This window comes from Vollenhovia emeryi, unplaced genomic scaffold (assembly GCF_000949405.1).
Source record: "Vollenhovia emeryi isolate VEMERY1.0 unplaced genomic scaffold, V.emery_V1.0 DF939171.1, whole genome shotgun sequence".
Lineage (NCBI taxonomy): Eukaryota > Metazoa > Arthropoda > Insecta > Hymenoptera > Formicidae > Vollenhovia > Vollenhovia emeryi.
In genome coordinates, this window is record NW_011967195.1 from 695,440 (window position 1) to 717,059 (window position 21,620).

Consider the following 21,620-nt stretch of genomic DNA (forward strand, 5'->3'; position numbering starts at 1 on the left):
CATGTAATCGTGGGACAACGCGGTATTTCGAAGAATTTTATGAGATATTTTTGAACTTTTACCGTCAGAATGTATGGTAAAATTTCAAAAACCTCTCATAAAGTTCTTCAAAATGCCATATTATTTCACGATTACATGATTTTCAGGGTAAATTTTAAGAGAAAATTCTCTCCGTGTAGATAACAAGATAAAATGGAATGCATAATTGATAATTCAGGGTATCTTATTTGTGTATGTAATCATATTATACAATATTATTAATGGCAAGTCTCCTATTATGAGATAGTCTCTTAAGAGAGATAGCGGGGTTTCTGCTAAATTAATAGGCGTCATCTGTTGGTTCCACCATAAGTTTATTGCCCCTGCAGTGAACTTGGTTTAGTGGAAAATTTATCGTTAGATCGTGTAATCGTTGCGAAATAAGATTTGCGATTGAATTTCGATGTTGAAAACCAGCTATCTCATATTAGAAGCCTATCTCATAGTAGGGGACTTTTCTTTATACATTTATAATAATATGAGAATTATTGTATTAGACTACGGATTGAGGTTGAGATTAGATTCAAGTTTGACCAACCGGAGTAAAGTTTAATGAATGTTACTCTGATTGGTAAAATCTCAATCTAATACGGGCTTAAGTCGTACAAAAATTGCTGGGCAAACAACATATTAATGGACGATGTAACCACGTATGCGACTTAAAAGGAACAAAAACTTTTCACGGAAAAGAAAAGTATTTTGCATTTGCATTTATTCAAAGTGAAACAATAGCCGTGTGGTGCAAGATTTCCCTGCAATCATTTTATAATCAAGCAACTTTGTTGTTACTTCCTCGGACGTGGCTGCCATAAAGTATATATTACAAGCGTGCAGTATGAGATGCAGCGTTAACGTCTCAGGCGTGCAATTTAGAGGCGAGTGCGATGCCGCATTTAATCAGATTTATCAAACGCGCGCGCGGAATAGTTTTTAGTCTCAGACGTGCTATCGTTGTCGGTGGGCGACGTAAATTAAAGTCGTCCGTACGGCGGACTTTTTACGCGACACCGCGACGCAGCGAGGGGCAGAAAGCACCAACATATGAGAGCCGCAATTTACAGAGCGGCGTTACACGCTGCGAACTGGGCTGGTTTTACGACAACGCCGGTACGAGAGCGTAACTTCCCGCCGGTACGACTCCTTTCCTCATTTTGCGACGTGGTTTAATCGCTCGCGCGAATCGCGAGTCCCTTGGGAGATTAGCCCGGATACGTCCCCTCGAAGCTCTCTTTAATTTTCGCCAACTTTCAATTGGCCCAGGTTGGGCTAACAACTGATTAAACCCTGGCCGGCAACTCGGAGTCGGCTTTAAAAACAAAAAAAAGGGAGGAGTAGCTCGCCGTTCTGCCCGGCCGCGCTTTTCGCTTCGCGAGAGAAGTAATCCGACCGTTTGTCTACGTCGAATCTCCTAGGAAACCCGCGAGATGCTTTAATGTACTTGAAACTCGGCTTTTTATCCCGTTTTTCTCCCCTTCCTTTTGCGCTCTGCCCCCGACTCTTAATGCGCCCGGAACTTATGCGTAATTAAAATCTAACGATGCAAATCGTCCGGTATCCGGGGTATTCTCGTGAGAGGCGTAAACACTCTAAAGTAGACGTCGGTAAATTCGGTTATAACTTAACGTTTCCCGTCCGCGCTCCGTTCATTTGGGACTCGTTGTATCCGCTTCGATCTTTTTACAGGCGCCCCCGTAGAACCGCGGATTGCCGGTTTACCTTCCATTAAGATATCGGTAGTAAATTGTAAACCTGCAGGGGCAGAGAAAACCGAGAGAAGCTATTTAACGCTGTTTAAGTCCACGATGGAACGCTGCGAACTTGGGACAATGCTTCGAGGAAAGTTGTAACAGCGATCTATATAGTTCAAGTTAAATTACTAGAGTAACGTGAGTATTCTTCTTCGACGGTGGAGGCGCGAAGGAATGGGGCAAAAACTGCGAGTGGATTGCTTTGCGGCGCGGGAATCGAAAATTCGTAAAAGTCAGGTCTGTCTTATATAAACTGGCGACGCGCGGTGCGCGGTGCCAATCTCTCCCAGCTCCAAGTTGACTTCTCTGCCATACTCCCGCCGCGCTTCGATAAGATCTAGTCACGTTCATTAAATTTTCTCGTACTGTCGGCCTTGCCAAGACGGATGGTAGGGACGTTCTCGAAATAGGTCGCTGAATAAGAGGAAACGTGCAAAGCTTTCTAAAGACAGAAATTGTAATTGTATCTCCAGTATGATTTAATGTAATAAAATATAGCGCAGGCGGCACCTGCAGCACCGAGTAAAACGGCGCAGGCATGACGGAAAATTTAATAATACCATGAGATTTAATAATAGCCGAGGCTGTGTTCTTTTTCAATTTGTTAACTAAATATATGAAATTAATAATAACCACGCTGAAAGATGCATCGTATCTTTTGTGTTTTATTTCATTTTATATATTATATCTTACTCGGCTTTCTATACATCTGTGATACGCAGCCAGTAAATACAAGAGATGCTTCATTTCGACTCGCATGATATTAACAATCTAGTCGGAATCAGGAACGTCGTGCAGCCAACAATGAAAATTGAATGGATTCGATACTTGCTAATCATACTACGATATTATCGGAAGCTTAGCACGTCCATCACCGTGTAATTAGCGTCTTTTATTGATGTAATATTGATAATGCTTAATAAATCTCTCTCTCTCTCTCTCTGTAATATTAAAAATTAATAAATTGCATTTTATTTTTGTTTATTATCGCACTTTGTTATTCTGTTAGTCCTGCCAATATTGATCCGTTCAATTGCTTCCTAGCGAATTTAAATAAAACTAATTGCGTATAAGGAAAATCATAGTAATAGAATGTACAGTTTATCAATAATTTCATGATTATCAATTTTAGCATTGGAAAGTACAATCACGATTATTCCGAAGAAGCCTAATTGTTTTTCTATCGAAAATTTTCATAAGAAAGATGACTTTCTTGATAGCATCTTTCATTAAAATCTTTTTTGTCTCTTATTATGTATAGAAAAAGTCCCCTATTGAGATAAGATCCTAATATGAGATAGCGAGTTTTTTTTTTGCTAAATTAACAGACATCACCTATTGGCTTCGTCGTTAATTTATTGCCCTTGGAGTGAAATCTGTTTAATGGAAAATTGTTAGAACGTGTAATCATTGCGATTAAATGTTGACGTTGGAAACCTGGTATCTCAAATTAGAATAACAGAGGACTTTCATCTATTATTTAAAATATCTTTTGTCAAGATGACGCGCAACAAATGTTTCAAGCCTCGTTAAAGCTCATGCTCCAACTTTGGAAAATTCTTCACGTAACAACGAGAAGATTGTGTCAAATCCATATTACTTAGATAGTAATATGAAGTCCCGAAAACGTATCAAGAATCTGAGAAAATCCGGAGGTACTTTGCATACACTTTTCGCCTCAATCTTCGCTCTAAAAATCGCGGAGTCCGGCTGCTTGGAAAGATTCCAGAACCATGTAACGCGATCGCGAATCGAGAAGAGAGAAAGGTTTGAAGGGAAGAAAGGTCCTCGCGCCGTTCCGTGAATACGGTTATATGTTCCCCTACGAACGTATGTTGCTCCATGAGCGTTGAAAGATTGTAAAATCGAATCTTATCGAAAATATGACTTCTCGCCGTAACACGAAGTACGGCTTTCCGTTTCTCGCGCATCCGCGTAAATTTACCACGTGCGATACTGGATATCTTAATTATAATATTAACGCGAGAAAATTTGACGTAGTCGTCCCGACATGTGAAATGCATGCTTAAAATATGAATATATTCTTTTAGTTTGAAACGAGAAAAATCGATTGCGTTTATACACCGTTGCATCTTCGAGATGCAACCTTACTTCAGAGAAAATTATTTTTATCGTGCGTATCTCTTAAATGCTATTGATCTTTCAAAATTTAAGGAGGTTGGTGCGTCACTTGCGGGGAGAGTGGTAAGAGAGCAGTTTTGTATTGTAAAAATTATATTTGTATCTTTCTAGAGAAAATAGATTAAATAGGTACGACTCCAGGCTTTGATAAAACAGCGTACAACGTTATTATATTTACAGCTGTGTTTGTATATCGGATAAGTTAGTAGTTAAGTTCGTCTATGTTTTACTTATTTCCACGATAAAGATTAAAGGTTTAGATTCGGACGGTAACGGGCAAAATATCGCGCAAGCGGGTATTAGCATGGACAGAGATATTTTTGCTCGCTCGAAACGAGGTGAAAAGGGTTTAATCCCTTCCCAACACATTCAGAGATTGAACATATGCACCATTTAAATCGGAAAGATGAGAAGAAAAAAGCTTAAGCCGCATTTGCCCCAACAACGTTCGCATCGATCTGAATCACGTAATTAAACCTTTTTACGATAACGGTAGTAAAATCTATCGCGTCGCGCGGATCGCTAGTGACATTTCCAGCCAATCTTACAGGACGTATTTATACGATCATACATTGTACTCTGGCAGTAAATTTTTATTACGATATGCAGAGAGGTTTTGTAAGTCAATGCAAGCTGAATTCTAAACGATCCGAGATTTAAGAGCCAAATTTTGCAATTTAGATACACCGAGGTGTCTAAGCTGCAACGACGTAAGGCAAATTTACGCCTAAGCGTGAGGTACCTTGGAAAATTTTCTACTTAACACGACGTGCTTCAATTTTCAAGAAATGATCGTGTGATCCACGATCTTGGACAGCTTCCAAAGATGCGCATTGATCGTCGCTGCGAAAGGGGCGTCTGAATAGGGTCTCAGAAAGAAATTTTCCCCGAGTCGTCGGGGGGTGGTTACGCCCAACGCCACGGTGGATTTAGGAAACGTACGAGTCGCATTGAAACTCATACCAACGTTCCGAGAGTGCTCCGGACGTGCGCGGGCGGAGTGGAACGAAGGGGTCCACAGCAGGTGTTAATACGGAAACATAACGCCAGAAACATTCCCAAGACGCAGATGGAAACGCATTCGCAGCATATGGCGCCGTATATGCCCCAGAGGAGGATCCCAGTTCGCCTGTAGTTCGTAAAATTTCATAATATCGCGAGCGCGCCCTTCGTCCTGCTTTGGGATCAGAAAGAGGCCCGGTGTGTAAGGAAAGCAAACGAACCGCTTGGTATATGACATAATACAATACCGCGCTCGTCGTTTACGGACATATTATTCGTACATAACAGTTATACAGTAACACTACACAGTATTGCTCGCAGTGAAACTGCACTATTGTAGCGGCAAATAGTCAAACGAGTACATTTTTACATGAAAGTCCGGTTTAAGTCCGATTATACGGATATATTTGTATTGCGCACGTCATATTATTATATTATGCATAGGTAGCATTAGATAATAGCATTATGGCTATCAATTGAACATTAAAATTGATGAACTTTAATTATTATTACCAAAACGTACCTGCATCCGTTTAATCCTTTAATTAGGGAACAATCACAACTCGTACAAAACATTAATAATGCGATAATGAAATTATAATAATCAGTAACTTAATGATAATGTGCCCACGTGATTGTTAAAACAACGTAAAATAATACACTCAATTCAGCTTAAAAAAATAAGCTACTCCTTATTCTTTCTTTGTAAACAAGGGAAACTCAATTCTATACTTTCTTTGGGTAACACAAAGTAATGATGAGTCACAGAATAGCAAGGAAAAGAGGGAACTATTTAGCACAGTATATTAAAGTATTCGGTATACAAATACTTATTATATGCGAGCGCTGGAGATTGAAAAATATTTGAAAGTTGTATCGGCGCGCAGGAGGAGAGGACGTAAATTCCCTCGAAATTTGATTTAATTACTGGAGGGACGATGCGCTCTTTAGAGAAAATAACTTGGAGATTAAGAAAGAAAGACTTCACTTTCTGGTAATGAAGGAATCAACGCGGGACAAGGGAGTTCTTAAATGCGCGTTGCAATACTGGCGCATGCCGAGACGGAAGGTATGTCTGTCTCGAGACGCCACCTCTCCCCGGTATCCAAGAAACTCGAAGGAAACGTTAAATATTCAGAGCAAGTCTCGGTAATTTCGCCTTCGCGAGAAGAGTGGAATGTTTTTGAAAGTCGTTTAAACGCCGCAGCGTTTACGCCTTAACGACCCGTCTTCTTTCTCTCAAATACTTTTCCAATACAATAACGAACGGTAACGGACAATTATTAAACGCGATATTTTGTTCCGCGGATTTCTCGCTCGTAGTCTCGAGACATCGAAACGGCTCGTATGAATAGTAAAGCACCTCGTCTAATAAAGTCTAATTGCTTTGCGCGAGCCCAATTAACTTTTCTCTTATTGCTGTGAAGGAAACACACGGGGATGAGTACATGAAAATTGCAGTATGCAAACTGTATTGTTTTCATTTCTCCATCATTTCTCCAGTTTCATTATAAACGTAGTCGCGCCATTAAAGTCTATTAAGTCCGAACGGATGAAAATTACAGTAAAATCACGTTAAATGCGTCGAATATCGCGATTCGTAAACTTCTCTCTTGAGACGACAAATATAAATGGAATAAATCAATGCGCGCAATCCAATCAGGCGCGGACTATTTCTCGATAATCGACCCTACGTCTAGCCGTATCTCTGCTGATAAGTATCCGGATTATTGGGAACTGTCAATAAGCCGAAGAGTCATCGACGTGTCTCGAGTACCCGACGGGGGACGTAAAACTTTGCGCAAGCTTTTATTTAGGGGAAGTGAAATCGCACTTGCCGTTGTCGTTATCAAGTTATGACTGGCGAAACGAGCGTAATGCAGTACGTTCTTGCGACTAACCGTCCTCCGCCGACCTTACACGTTCGGAGCAAGAACCTCGATATTTTGCAGCGTAGCGCAATCTCGAGCGATTCGTTTTAAGGATATTTTATATCTGAGGATAAGATCTATATCTCCGATACTGCTATATGCTTTTATCGTCTTTCCCTTCCGGCGGAAAGTCAGTATAGCCGTAGAAGCGGAGATAAATACAGTACAGTTTTCCATAATAAAGTAGTTTGGCTTTTAATGTTCAGAATTTTCATTTTAATTTCATCCAACATAAATCTGTTTCGTTATATCGAGGAAAAAGATTAGAGACCCGAGTCGGAATTTTGGTACTATAATATTTTGATACTTTTAAGAATCATTTACACCTACTTAGCTGATCTATACACCTACATAGACCAACAATAACCTACTTTGATGGCATTATATTTTTTACTCCTCCCTTGAATCTTTAAATCCAAAAATTTCTTTTAGCTCCTACTTAAAAGAACCTAACCTACTTTAATGCTAAATTAGTAAAAGTAGAAATTTCCGACACTATCAGTTTTAAAGTAGGAATAAATTTTGTTCTTGCAGTTCGACCTCTTTTACTGTCTCACGTCCTATACTGACAAAAAAATTTTTTAACTAAGTAAATAGATTTACTTAGAATTATTTTTTGTCACTGAAGTAAATATTTATTCTATTTAAATAAAAATGTCAAATTTCAAGTAAATCTATGTATTATATGAAGTAAATTAATTTAAATTATTACATTTTCTACATTCAAATAAAGATTTCATGAGATATAGAATACTATTTATGAAATGAAATAATTATTTTTGTTAAATGAGAAATCCAATTTTCTTCGCTGTAAAAATTACATCTTCGTAAACATTTTATAGAATTAAAATAAAATTTTTAAAATTTTAAATTATCTATGCTTTGATATTAATAAATACTTAAATTAAACTGCAGGGTTTAATTTGTTTATTATTTTCAAAATTTAAGTTACTAAGCTATTAGGAGCCACCTAACGAATAATTTTCTTGAGAAAAGTAATATTTTTTTGGATTAAGACATTTTTTTATCAGTGTACTATATAATAGAATTAAAGGTTCAACATAGGGCGAAAATTTCGACTCGGGGAGTAAGTGAAATCATTTTCCGCGTAAGAACGTCAGTTGATATTTAATTTAATCAAATATATGCAAGTCGAGGAATCTAATCATATTTTATATAATAATCCGGCACGTGCTGTGTAACGAGAAACGACCGATAAATACGTAAGACTTCCTTCCCGGAGGAAAACTTCTCGCAGAATCAAGACCGTACGCATCACTGCGTTCAATCGACTTCACGTGATTCTCTTCGTTGGCGCTGTATTTGGTGCGGAAAGATTAGCTCCTTCCTTCGCTCGCTCACTTTTTGCGGATCGCAGGAGAATCCCGGACCATAGGCTATTCCCGCCCCGGCTTTCTGTGCGCCTGTTCGACGTTTCCCAGTTGGTGAGCGTTCGCTCACGCCGCCGAAAACATTTAGGACCCGCCATTAATCTGTGCTGACGGTACACTTTCGGTATATTACGCCATCAACGCTTTCTGCCGTGGAGAGGTGTAGACGGAAAGGTGTAAACGATCGCTCGTTATTAACCATCGACGGCTTGCTTAAAAGATTAGGGCTCAACCAATCAGAATCGAAGCGTGATGACACTTATTGTTAGGAGCGTTTATCTATTGATATGTAATTATTATTTATCTGTAATATGTGTCGAATAAGAATTATATTGAGAGAGAAATCGTATTTATGTTAAAAATATAAATCGATTGTTGCGGATAGGACACTTTTTATGCCGAAGTCAATATATTGTATTGAAACGCGTGTCTCGCAAATTCGTATAACTTGTGCACTCTGTTGAATTAAATTAATTAACTAGATTTCCAGAATTATAGGCGCTCAAATTAATAAAAGATATGACATATGCATTTTTCGTAATAATAAACATTTCAACTTTTCTAAATAAAATATAAATGAACGTGTAATAATAAATGTTAAACTTGGCTTCTTGAATATTATTTCCGTTTCATGCATTGTACGCCGGCACATATTTGTTGCGTATTTAATAAAATACGGACGATAAAATTATGGCTTGCATTTGGTTATATTTAGGCGTGCATGTCTCGTTTTTCACTGAACTACGTAATACGTAGATAACAATATTTCTGAGGCTTCTGTCTATGCCTGAAAGTGTATCAAACTAATTATATTTTAATTAGATATTCTATTAAATTAGTAATTATTAAAAAAGAACAAATACGATATCAATACACATATGTGCATATTATAAGGAAACGTTATGATATCTAATTCATTATTGATTAGATTGATTTCGCTATTGGCTTGTTCGTGAAATGCCCTACGCTGTCGTATTTATAAGAAAGGTGTGAAACGTAATGAAGATAGTTAGCGACGCCTACGATCGTAAGTTAAACGCGAAATCTCGTAGCAGTGCGTGCTTAGAAGTCGTTGCACGCGAGTGAAGTACGTTTGCATACGAATGCTTGATGTTTGACGCGGTGATACGCGCCGCCAAAAAGAATAATCCGCTGCGTTTCGCCCTGCGCAACAAATGCGCAACAGGTGCACATACTCGAACGGTGAATACTCGAAGGAAAACGAGTTTGCGTGGCACAGACATCCTACTTTTTGTCTACATTAATCGGGACGTGTCGTGTGTCCGATTGTGCCCGGGAAACGCTAAGCTTTACGTTCAAGTCTTCGCGTACGAAAAATTCAGCAACGAATCTTGGCGAGCATCACTGATACATCTTTCGCTGGCGAAACCCCGGCAATCTGTCATTACAATCCGACCTGTTTTTATCCCGACGCTTCGTACGGTATGAGATTTTTATTTCAACGCGAGACGAGCGATGCAAAATTGATTTGAACAAATCTAAGCATTAACGACTTATGTAGCACTTGCATAAGGCGAAAAATGACAAACAAGTCTGAGTCAGACATATCGGTGCAAACTAATTGGCGTTTCTTTCTGACATTTGGCAGTTCCAAAGTCGTCGGATTAAAACAACTTATGGTAATTTACAAACCGAACTGACGCTGTTTAACTCGAAAATGTGTAGACGAACGATATTTCATCACGATATCGCAGTTGCAAGCAATCTGTATACGTAATCGATAGACAGATGATATATTGGATATCAGAAGGGATGCTCGCGAGAAGGGAGGAGAGAGAGAATTGCATGTTTCATAGTAATGGAAATATGTAAATAGGATTAGGTTCGTTCGCAACAAGTTTAGCCGCAATTTGAATTATTTACGTACGCCAAAGGATTTAATTTCGCTTTCTCTCTGCACACGCAGTTAAGACGTGAATTGCCAGCATTGTAATTAAGTTATTAGCCGTGAAGTCTTTAGATCAAATCACTTTATTCGCCACACGTACTCTCGAAATTTTTTGGAGTGGAATCTTACTCTTTCACTCGAAGAAATAATGAAAGTACTGTCGGTCCGACTGGAGTGCAATTTCACTTTTTCAAAGAGTGCCGTTATTCACTCGTTACTTGGATTGACTCTTCAGCTCTGAAAAGAGCGCCATATTTGACTTTAATCGATTGTTAGCAGTATAAAATTCACGAACGAGAGCTTCGCTATTGTTTGTTCACTATGATCATCGCATACAGACGCTGTATTCTAATATTCACAGCCAGTATTGAAAGTCTATACTTTATGCGACAGTTTCGCTTATTCTGCTGACCGTGCTTTAAGTTGGAATGAATTTTGGAGTGTTAGCGACTTGATTTAAAAAATAAGAGTGAAATTCTTCACTTTTTGTCTTACAATTTATTAACTCTATTGGAGCAAATATTCGCTCGAATAGAGTGAAGTGGTCAGTGAGACCATGATTCGAGTGAAAATTTCACTCAACAAATTTTAGAGAGTAGCTTTTCAAATCTACCTACGATCTATTCATTTTTCCGCTCGTCAGTGTAACGGGGTTTTTTTTTCAAAATTCAAGGCTGATGTCACAAGTAAGTTTCGTTGCTGGTACGATATTCGCGGATCTCGTTGGTTCGTCAGCTGCCATCGCCATACACGTCCCTTGCGCGCATCAGTTGCATCGTCGTCGAAATACCATATATTTCCTTTCTCGGAGAATCCGCCGATCGTCGGATCGGACGCAACGAGAAGCACCGTGGGTAACGACGCTCCGTACAATGGCGAGTGGCGCCGCGTCCAAACTCGGATTTCGTCGCGCGTTGCGATAACGCCCTCGTGTGTTTGGAGCCCCTAAGTGCCATTCAGACTTATCGCAATAATTTCCCAGGCAAATTCGCCATATTTCACTTTGCCGTTCCACGGTCTTTGAGGATCCCCTCGGCCCGAGACGGCCTGAAATTCCTCTTACAACGCCTGGCTTCCGACCGTGAGCTATGAAACGCAAAGCCCTACCGTTATTGGACTACTTAGTCACCCTTTTCCTGTCTCCCGCCCGCGGCCATGAACGTCAGACTTTCGCAAATGGCGGCGTGAATGGGGAGCCGAAAAAATTATTCCGCCCTTGAGACGCCAATTAACTTTTATACGATCCGCTAATTGATATAAAGCTAATAGAAGCGCAGGTACAAAAGGGTCGTCTAATGTTTCATTACGAACACGGGAAACCAGCGAGCGATCGGGCGTGGTTGTAGGTAAAATTGGTACGGTATCGACACCCCTTTGATATGGAAAATGACCGCTTGCAAATTCTTTGAACGGTCAAAACAGTTTAGGCGAAACTAGCGAATACATTGTATTTCGCCGCGCTCGACGGCTCCTATAAAATTCATATTTTTGTTTGGAGACCCTCAGGGACGAATATACAAAGTAATTAAAAATTGTCGCTCTTGTATATGTGTAATAAATTCGATCTGCCTGTATTGTATCACAGTAAAAGATAAAATGTTAGTGTTAACCTTTTTTTACATGTCCCAAAAAGTCCACTCTAAGATTTAAGTTCAAATAACATTCATCGAGTGGGCTGCTTTTTGACAAATTATAAATGTTAATTAACTAACGCTATACTTCACATTTAATGTAATAAAAACCGACAGGATGAGTAAACTGTACGAATAGTTACAAATTAAAGAATTGAAGAATAGTTAAAATAATTTTGAAGAAATGTCGATATTACACGTTTTGGTTGATTTTGTGAAACAATTGCGTCAAAAGAACTCAAAATAATATTCAATTTTTAAATGACATACATAAAGTGTCAAGTTATTATGTTAACATAATTAGAACACATAAAAATATTATGAAAATAATAACATATCTGTTTTATGTTATATCTGTTTTATGTTAATTTCACATTGAAATAACAATTAAACCTTTTTTATACATAATTAAATTTTATGTTAATTTCACATTGAAATAATAATTAAATCTGGGTAACACAAGAAAATTTTAACATTTAAACACACGATTTTTTACTGCGTACCTGTAATACGCATGCATAAATTCACAAGAAAAGTATCCAAATTTATCCTATCCGTTACATCATTAACATAATAGTGATTAAAAAGTTACTCGTTTGTGTAAGTTTGAAAGTTGAAAGGCGTGATCAATTTGCAATTTCGAAACAGAAATAAACAGAAATAACTCGATCGTAAAGGGAGAACAGAATTTCTTGTGATAATAAATCCAGAATAAATATTAAGCGAATCTTAAGCGCCGCGCTTTATGTCATTTAAACTCGGCTCAATTTTTCGGAAAAAGATATTGCGAGAGGTCGTTGAAACTTCCTCAACTAGCTGCGCAAAAGTTAAGAGTTGAAATCTTGCTCTTGTTTCCTGCTAATTGCGCATTAATATATCGCGATAAAATCCCTGTTAATTACAGCCCGTTTAATGAGGCCGGCGGTCACCAGTTATTTCCCTTGTACAGCTCGTATTATTTTTTCACAATGGGTTTGATGATTGGATCGTGTCGGGTGTGACCCTCGCTGGTAGACTCGTCGAGATTTTATCACGGACGCCACAAATTACAGCGAGCTGACGCGAGGGGTGGTCTGACATCCGGCCCGACAGTTTCGAATTTTTCAAGGGGTCTATCCAGCACGCCGGCTGAATGGGATAGGGAATGATTCTTTTAAAATGCAAATACCCCGGCGGGGAGAGCATACGAAAGAAATGTTGCTTCTTATAAAGCAGAGATTGCCGGCAATATCGGCTCGAGGCTAACTTCGTCGCTTTAACGCGCGCGCGATAAAAGTCCAACGCAGAGTTCTCTATTATACCCGGGGAAAATGTTCATCGCGCCTGACTTAAAACAAGTACTAAATTACCTTTTGCCCCGACGCGGATTACTTTGCGAGGATACTTCCCGCCAAGTATATCGAAGGGTCGTGAATAAATTCACCAACTTATGTATCGGCGTATAAGTTCCCCGATAGTCTCTCGACTATAAAATACCACCATACATGTTGAAAATCTTAAAGCTATCGGTGATTTTACTGCATAAAATGATATAATGTCAGATGGTATCCGCCATCAACAGAAGCAGTTGTTAAAAATCACACTCATTTAATGAAGATGATTGAGAGAAGAAGGGTGGATTGGATGTTCTATCAGGCCATCTCGCACGCAGATTCCGAGATGTTATTCAGCGCGTCTTATTCGCTCACGTCCGATTTGACGTTATTCGTAAAAGCCGCGTTCGAATGGCGCACGACATCGCAGCCGACGTTCGTCGGCGAAGAGGCCCGGCTTCGCTATCGTTGACACGTTCGCGGCCGATGCGCTTTTTATACATTGCGAAATGTCTCGTCGCGATAGTTTTGCACGCATTTCCTCGGAGGAAATCTCGGATTCTCTCGATGTATCGTGAATGGATGAGAATTGGGGCGAGGAGGTGACGGCGGGGAGAGGAGGAGCGTGCCCGAGGGAACGGCACGGCACGGCGCTGCGAAATTTCGCCCGCCGGCGGCCGACAGGCAGGCAGACACGGGCGATGGATGAGATGCTAACGAGACGCGAAACGATCGACTACTCCCGCCAGGACAGGAGCCGCCAAGTCGGGCGTGAAATGGTTTTCCTTTACCAGTCCGGGTTACTACGTCGCCTTCGCGCGACGCTCATCGAGATACGCGAAGCGCATTTATTCCCGGCATCAAGGTACGCGGGACCAAAGAAAAGTCAAGGGAGATCCGGAAGTAATCTTCCTCGAGCGATAATGACATTAGCGTTTTAATTTCGGTACTAATTGGCACGTTGTACAAACATAGGGTGTCCCAGTGTACACAGCATTACACGCGAAAAGTGACGACTCTCCGGGAAAAAAAATTTATATGTACTTGTACATATGTAATTATATAAAATTACATATACTTAGATCCATTAATGTCATCATTTATACATGATTTTATCAAGCTGTTTATATCCCTATATAAATTTATATATAATATTGCACGAACATGTATGTATATACAAATATACAGAGAGTTATGTAATACTCGTCTCACTTTTTATTTACGGATAGAGCGGACTAGACTGAGTTGAAAAGTCCTTTACCATTTTGCAATTTTCGCATTAGTTAACGAGTTATTAATTATTAAAAACCGCTGTCTTAAGCCCGTGTCACACTACGTATTGTGGATCACGGATCGGATTGAAATTGCGGATCGCGGAGCGCAATTCAACCAATCGGATACGAGGCTGTCTCGTCTGATTGGCTGAAATACGATCCGCGACCCTCAATCTCAATCCGATTCGCGATCTGCAATGCGTAGTGTGACACGGGCTTTAGCCTGGCCGTCCCGCGATCGGCGTTGCTAGGCGCGCGGGGAATTGTTTATGACACACGGCAAGAGCTACGTATAGTAAGTAGTCCCTGCGCGCCTAGCAACGCCGATCGCGGGACTGCCGCATCTCGCCGCGAGCTTGAATTGGGCGGTAGGCCGGACTAAGACAACGATTTTTAATAATTAATAACTCGTTATTACTATTGCAAAAGTTGCAAAATGGTACAGGACTTTTTGACTCAGTCTAGTCCGCTCTATCCGTAAATAAAAGGCGAGGCTGGTATCATATAACACAGTGTATATGATCGGATCTGATAATACTTGAACCGAAAAACTTGACACGTCTAACTGGATATAATTGTATATGATTATGACAAATTTGATACAAAGAAAAATATAGTATTATATAAAATAAAAAATAATTATATGTAGAATTATATTATGAAATTCTGTGGTAAAATAGGGACGGAATGATATGGATGATTATATCTGTAACATGTACATAATTAGATCTAAACTTTTTTCCCGGATCTACATATAGAGACATAAATCATATAAGAATATAAATTAATATAGTAAAATAAATCTTTTCTTCATTTTCTTATTATTAGTGTTTCATTACGCTGTCGTATATTAAAAACCGTAGGATCCGATGTTAAGTACGCTATCAGTACGCGCGTGGTCGATTAAAAAAAAACGTGTCGATGCACGAATACGGCAAAAGAGTTATTCATCAGAGCAAAGTATTTCCGAGTAGAACAGGATGCTAACGAGACGCGAAACGATCTATCCTTAGTAAGACGGAAAGCAGCGAGACAAGTGGAGCGTGAAATGATTTTCCTTTACTACTGAGGCTGCAGTGGCAATCACACTTTGCCTTTGCCTGTAACTCGAGATACACGAGACTCTATCCACGGTATTAAGGGAAAATTGAAAGTGGTTTTATCCCACCTGGAGTTTTATCTTATCCACGCAGCGCGCCGGATACGGAAAAATAGTTTGCGTGTCGATCCAACTGGAAAGTTAATAAAGATCTTGCCCGAGTATCCGGACTCTTATTGCAGACAGGCAAGACTACTTCTCGCTGTCAATAACGATTGCGTGAATGAGCACGTCCTTTGTTACGAGTTACCGTTTGTGCATTGATAAAATAACAAAATAAACGATTGCCTCTTGTAACGAGAAAAATCATCGATCTTATCTCCTATCGCAGTCTCTTTTAATTTTAGCTTTTCTATTCTGCGATTGTTCGAAGTGATAAAAATCGCTTGAAATTACTTCTTTGAATGATTAATCATACACCTCTTTCTCTCTCTCCCTCTTGTCGCTCTCCGTCTCGTTCTTACAAACGAATATTACGGAGGGAAGTTTCCTCCCGAGAGACAGACGATGATAGCCCCTACATCCGGAGATGCTCCTTGTAGGCTTTGATCAGCAATGCTTTGCACGCTTTAATCCGCTAATCTCTCACGTACTCGCAATAAAATGAAGAGGGTGCGAGGCGTGTGTGACTAGGAGAAATGTTACGAGAGACGGTAAGAAGAGCCGACAAGGAAGGGGAGTGCGAAGACGAAGCGGAGAGATGGGCGAAAGGGCGAAATCTCCTAACGACTGACGTTATATACCTCGCAGAGATCGCTCGTTACCTCGGCTGGGTGGTGTCAATTTTTCAGTGCTTTATACACATCCCCCTATCCCCGGCGCCGCCCTATATTTATCATCCATCGCGTTCCATCCATCGCTCGCCGCTGGCAAATCTCTTTGAGAGCGATCTTATTGATGGGGTGCGAGCTCTACGACGCTGAGAAAAATTGACAATTGGCTGCGCGATAGTGGGAGAAAGGCGCGGGTGTTTGGGGATGGAAGGATGCGTGATTTATGTCATAATTTCTGCGGAACGCGCACACGTATGTGCACGAACGCGCACATGTATAATCTTAGACTCGTGACAGATGTTTCGAGAAAGAGTAACGTCTCTTCAAAATTTTATATTTTGCACAGCTAATAGCTTCCTGGTCTGTCGAAAATAAATGGTTGCGTATATTTTGTTCACACAAAAGTGTGATACATATGTTACATTCTGGAAACTATTATATTATTTATTTGCACGATAAAATTAAATGTAGATATGCTAAAATTAATTGCATTAAGTTTTATTGTTACGAAATATATATAAATATATATAAATATATATATACATTTATATATTAGCAAAAAGTCATGAAATAAGTAACAAAATTTCCCTCTAATATGAAATAACATGAATTATTTGATTATAGGGCGATGCATGATAAAATAAACGATGCAGATATTTCTAAATTTCTGTTTCTTATGAAAATGCAAATAAATACATTGTGCAAATGACATTTGTAGTTAAATAAAATTAATTTTTCATATCAATCGGTACAGACAAGAAGCGAGAAAACGTCACAAAATCTCTTTATTAAATATTAATCGCGTATTTAGCTGTAAAATAATTGAAAGTACACGATATTATAATCGAAACGTATGATTAAAGATAATATCTCACGTCTTAGTACGATTTCAAAGTAGTCACAATAGCTTCTAATATACTAGATCTGAGTTACTCAACTTTCCGATAACATTGAACTGTATGTGAGAATAACTTAACTTTTTCTTTGCTATACAACTCATCTGACAAATACAATTATCTCAAAACTACGGTTATACTTACATCGAATATTTCATACGGAACAGACCTTATTCTCAATTATCTCAGCTCTCAAGATAAAACGGTCATTTATATGAAATAATAACAACTCGACTACTACTTCTAGTGACTATTTTAAGTCGTTACAAGATAACTGTATTACACTTCGATGTAACAGTTATACGCGATTCCTGTCAATTTCTCGAAACGAAATCAGTGTCACGTTAATTTTGTATTTCGCTCACACGCTGCTGTGTTATTGAGGGTTTTACACTAAATTCCCGCGACAGAAATACGACGAAATTCCGCTCCTCTCTACACACTGTATCAGTCTTCTTACCCGTTTGCTGAAATTCTTATTAGAAATTCCTCTTGATAGACGCATTTCCAAAGCGATATATTGTCTACTTCAAATTTCTATGAAATTCATGTTTTTGCACAAAGGATAATTTATCTCGTGCACACATATTGCATTATTTTACTTATTTACCTTCATATTTAATTAAACAATAACTGCCACGCGATAAAGTAAATAAATTATAAAATAAAAAATTATGGAGTGTACATTTGAAGAGATCAGTGTAAACATACAAAAATTTTAAGATATAGAGTATTTGGGAGAAAGGACGACAAACTCGCAATACGCGAAAACCAATTCGTTTGCTATATATTGCGAATTAATATATTAATACGTACATAGGCGCATCAAATTTTCAGATGTGGCGCAGCCGTGAAATTGTTTTTACTTTCATATCCGCTTCGATTTTTCGCTTAACTGAAGATGTGATACTGCTCGAGCAACGTGGTAATAAACGGAAATCAGATCCGTGGGGACCGATTGAATAGATACTCAATACCAGAGGTAGCTTTGGATCTATGTCGCTCGAATTGGTTTCTCGACTTTTCAATACGCTTTCACCTATATGGGCACCCGTTTTAAGCTCCACGGGTGCTCCGATTCTATAGAGCAAAAAGCTTTAAAGAACATTACTTATATGCGCCATCTTTTAAATACTGATAATATTAATACGATGAGAAAATTCAAAATTATTAATGTTACGAATAATATGATTATGAAATATACAGCGGAATAAAAGAATTTATTTGTATTACGTCAACATATTTCGATATTTTGACGAGATGTTTCCCGACACGAAGAAACAAATACTTTCAATAAAATTTATCGCATGGAAAAGCTCGATCGGAAGATGATTTTTGCACAGTGAGACCTTGTACGGTTTCATTCATTTAATCAACTATTTCATAGCAGTAATCGGTCTTGCAATGTTCGTCCTTTATTTTAACTTGTTATTGTATTTTGCGCGATTTTCCATTTAAAATTTTATATAGAGCTTAGTTATCGAGTGATGAAAATACGCACAATATAGTACGTATATACAATTGATTTGGAGTTTTAAAATAGAAAGAATGCGTAGGTACATCTGAGATTCTGCATGTTAGGCAAAACTACATCAGAACGGAGTTTCAACCTGAAATAACGCTATAAACTTAAATAAATGCGCGAAAAAAGATACTGGCAAACGTTATATTGAATCCGTCGTATAAAACCGACATCACCGCTGAGCTTCGCTATCAACTTATAAAGTGTAAAGCTCACACATAGGAATGAGTCGTATAAGCACGGACGTTGAGTAGCACAAAAGCGCTGGGATTTTCTTGCTTCTTAAAATTAAACACCGGGAAATAGCGGGGATATAATTTGACGGCGTCCCGCTCTTTTTCCTTCAATCTTCGAGCGAAAGATATTTACTATACCTCGAACACGAGAATACACAAAAAGTGTAGTTTTTCTCTTTCTGGGGACAAATTATGTTGAGAATGAATAATGTTTCAAATAATGTTCCCTGTCGTTATGCAAGTGTACAAGAAGTTCTGTGAAACCTTCAATACACACGACTTGAGTTTATTCCCACCCTAATCCTTTCTTTAACCAAGTCTCCAAATATCAACAAAGAAATATTTTTATTAAAAGTGAGAGGAAAAATTTGTACAGCAAAAAAATTTTATCACAAGGTATTAATTATTATTTTACCTGGTATGGGTGTAGGTTAAATAAAAAGTGAACAAAACTATACGGTATATTATGAATTTTGGATGCTGAAAACTTTAGCAGGCAGTGCAAGTTCGACATCCCATAGTGAGAATGTAAGTTTCAACACGTATGTTTTTGTCACGATGTTTTTAGTGTCTAGATTAGGATGCATTCGATACCGCCCACCATATTATTACGGTGATGTCTGTAATATGCCCCTAGGCGACATTATGCGCATGCATTTTTAAGAATAAAAAAGAATACAAATTGACTCGATGTATAAATATTTCGAAATAGTGTGTTATATAAAATAAAAATATTTTTTAAACGTAATCGCAAGTTAAACAATTTTTGGACACCTGCAAACATTTGTATGATGTAAAATAATAAATATCTATAGCTTCACAAACTCATACACATTGATAAACAATAATTTAATAAAAATGTATAAGGTAGGCGGCATTAGATGCCATTTTTTCAAACTCTCGATTTTGTCGTTTCTGTTCCTTTTCAACCTGGATAAATTTTTTTAGATTTTAACCGTTCTAACCTATTGTACACGAGACACAAATGTTTCCTCTTTCATTTGAGACTAAATACCGACAAAAATGTCAATTACTCTTTAAGTGAGAACGATTTGAATTTTGCTAGGCGATATTAGGTGCCTTTACCATAGTTAAATAATATAATTTCTAAATTATGCTTAAGCGCAAACTTTTTTTCTAAATCTTTTATAGTTTACCTAACTATTCTATTTATTTAAAATGAAACGTTTTGAATGTTCAACAGTCAATCTGAAAGATTTGTCATATGATTTATGAGGAAAGGAGAATGCGAGCCGGAGAGAACGTAGATTAACTTGGCTGCGTTACCATCACACATTGTGAAACAAATATGCACGGCCGAGAGATCACGAATGGGATTGCGGTCTTGCTTCATCATTAAATCCTATCGAACACCAGAGATTGTTCCGCAGCTGTTTGCGCGGCAACTGAACAAGCAACCGAACGACCAGTCCTAGCCAACTAATTATCGCGTTCCTAGCAGGCCAGAAAACAGAACAATGGTATGTGTATTGCGGTGCAAGCCCGTTTCCAGAATCACCATGAGAGCGGACGCACAGTGCGCGAGCGATTAATTAAGTTGCCGGATGAAGCGAGTCAACGAAGCCAGTATAAACCATTTATTTCCAAGGAGGTGCAGTAAACCGGGCTCAAAAGATCAAGAAGCATTATCCTACGTCTTGATAAATCTTGTTATCGACTTCGGCAGACTTACAGCGTCACGAAATATTAAGTGTAACGATTGTATCGAACTTCGCCCGTATGTCGTATTTTAGTAAAATCTAATCGAGAAGAAACGAGATTATTTTGAGCGCGCCAACACGTTTACTGCAATACACACGGATATGGGATAATCAATGATACAATTATGACGACTGCTATAACGCAATATAGATTATAATCTTAAAGTAAGTTTAAACATAGAAAACTCTTTAAGTTGCCAGTAATAGATAACAATAATCAAGCGTTTTAGTCGACACTAACCGGCCAGTGTTTTAATACAGAAAATTTATTGCGAAAAATATTACCTCTTCCAGGGTTCGAACCTGGACTTTCCTACTCTCTAGGCGTCTCAATGATCGTATTGGTAAAACACTGGCCGGTTAATGTCGTATAAAAAGCTTGATTAAAGTAAGTTGTAAAAGCGAAATTAGAAAAAGACTCGATTATGCCGCGGTTAAAGTTGAATTGCGAAAACGACGGATAAACGACGGAGTTGTTGATTTTGCATGTTCAATGGTGGCAAATCAACGGCTAGAAAAATGTAAAAATAATATGATCCAACGTAGAGATCTGACCGTGCGCTGGCAGGAAAAGCGCTTGCTCAACAAGCGTTTTCGCGACAGAGGCGCTTTTCATTGCAGATCGTTAATCGCGTCGCGCTCGTGGCAACTAGCGCGTAGCACGGGCCAAAGTGCACTTTCTTTAACACCGGAAACAGTGACCGTCGCATATCGCTGACCGACGCTAAATGCACACGGACGATAACGTCGTAAAGCCAGGAGAGCTTTCGGTTCGACTGACAGCCCTTCGAGTGCACCGCCGCTCGGAAGCTCGGGGTTATTGACTTACCACTCCACTTCAATACGGACTACCGACACATCTACGTCACGCACACACTCGAGTATGTTCGATGAGATGGCGCGAGAGAGGGGGAGAAACAGGGAGAGGGAGGGGAGGGGAGAGAGAGAGAGAGAGAGAGAGAGAGAGAGAGAGAGAGAGAGAGAGAGAGAGAG

The 21,620-nt window shown here is 38.9% G+C and overlaps 1 protein-coding gene across 1 annotated transcript in view; it reads right to left on the minus strand.

Moving 5' to 3' along the window:
* LOC105563821 (hemicentin-2) overlaps nucleotides 1-21,620 on the minus strand; it is a 394,167-nt gene that overhangs the window by 131,073 nt on the left and 241,474 nt on the right. The gene's annotated exons all lie outside the window — the stretch shown is intronic.